This window comes from Pygoscelis adeliae, unplaced genomic scaffold, assembly GCF_000699105.1.
Source record: "Pygoscelis adeliae isolate BGI_AS28 unplaced genomic scaffold, ASM69910v1 Scaffold227, whole genome shotgun sequence".
Taxonomy (NCBI): Eukaryota; Metazoa; Chordata; class Aves; order Sphenisciformes; family Spheniscidae; genus Pygoscelis; species Pygoscelis adeliae.
The window spans coordinates 1,976,819-1,978,600 of record NW_008825100.1 but is presented as its reverse complement, the minus strand read 5'-3'; the positions used below and the strand labels follow the sequence as shown (position 1 = coordinate 1,978,600).

Below are 1,782 nucleotides of genomic sequence, written 5' to 3'. Positions count from 1 at the left end.
GCGTGCAACAAAACACATCCCTGGTATTATCCTGAGAGCTTGGGCTTCACCTGCAATGAATGGTGAAATATTGTTCGTCTCTGTGGTGTCTGTGGCCTATTTAGTTGATGTTCTGTTCTGAGCAATGTGTGTCCCGCATATAGCATCCATGCAACCAGGCATAGGAGACGCTCCAGACTGATAGACCAGAACCGGTTCAGTTCAGTGTGGCCAGAACAGGTCTCCTTTTGCCTGTGCCCCTGCTTTTGATGACACTCAATGCACATAAGGTCCAGGGAGGAAAGGCTCCTGTCATCCCACTCCCAACTTCAAGCCTGCAACCTGAACTGGCTTTTTAATTTTTTTTTTCCCTCTGCATTAAGGGAAATAGAATTTGATCTGTTCTTGTTTGAGTAAGTTAAGCTTGGTGGTTTTGTTTGTTTTGAGAAAAAGCATTGAAACTGTGCTGTTGTCCATCCTCGCTCCCTGCCTGCACTCCCACTGTGGAGGCTGGGAGTAGGGCACACCCTCAGGACAGAGCAGAGTGGTAGGGCCAGGGTCCGCAATCAGAGTTTCCCTTAAAGAGCCATCTGATCCAAACCTGGGGGAGGAGAGCTCAGCTTTTCCTCTCAGATTTGATCCCCTCAGCAGGTCTCATTCGGTTAGGTGCTTCCCCTTGCCCTGCTTTTCAGGAGGGAGGAGGTGAAGTCAGTGCTGTCTGTCAGCTCTGTCTGCGGTGCAAACTATGAACTTGTCACGCGCTTCTTAGATCCACTGCTGACTCTCCTCCGTGCCTCACGCCTGGAGCCGTGCCCTACTTGTGCTGCCACAGGAGCCTGTCCTGGTCCTCAGCTGTCCTCTGAGAAGCACTGCAGTTGCTTACATGCAAATTAAATCTGTGAATAAACAGAAAGGTAAAGCTGAAATTCAGCCTGGTCTGTGTAAGAGCAGTCACTGCCTGACATGACTCATAGGAAGCCAGAGACGTGTCTGCTGGGTGCATGGTCCAGCAGTTGGGCTTGGGTCTTCTGCTGAAGGACACTGTGAGACACCACTCAAACCTCATTTGAGTGCCCTAGGTTGAAGAGTTTATCCTCAAATGAACCAAAACAAAAACATTTCAGGAGTAGTCTGTGGAAGGAGAGGCAGGAAATCCCGAGGAGGATGGAGACAGGGTGGTGCAGGGGCTAAGGTCTGGCAGGGGACATGGGGACTCTGCTTTCAGCACAATTGTGTGGGTTTCAGGGCACATTTGCACAGCAGGTACCGTGTGACGGGTGCAGTGCCAGGCTGCAGCTGGTGGACCAGAGCTGACTAATGCCTGGAAGCCACCAGGCTGTGTCAGCACAGCACCGAGCCTGTGCTAGCACACTTTGCCTGCCTGTGGGGCAGGTCATCTCACGTAACACGCTGCCGCCACTTCCAGGTTGGAGCTGGCTCTTGTCCCATCGTCTCCAAACAGGTGTAGAGTAAGTCTGGGGCTCGCTGGCACCAGCCATGTATTCATGGCCTTGATTTCCTTATATCTCTTTCCCCCTCAGCCTCAGATTTCTTCCCGCACATATCAAAGCTGTATCAGGGAGCCTCAGCATTAATGGGATCTCCAGAAGTCCTGCTAGAAATAAGAAAAATAGAATCATAGAATCATAGAATCATTAAAGTTGGAAAAGACCTCTAAGATCATCGAGTCCAACCGTCAACCCAACACCACCATGCCCACTAAACCATGTCCCTAAGCGCCTCATCTACCCGTCTTTTAAATACCTCCAGGGATGGCGACTCAACCACTTCCCTGGGCAGCCT

General features: G+C 50.9%; 1 protein-coding gene across 1 annotated transcript in view; it reads left to right on the top strand.

Annotated features, from left to right (window-relative positions):
- KALRN (kalirin, RhoGEF kinase) overlaps positions 1 to 1,782 on the top strand; it is a 368,140-nt gene that overhangs the window by 266,774 nt on the left and 99,584 nt on the right. The gene's annotated exons all lie outside the window — the stretch shown is intronic.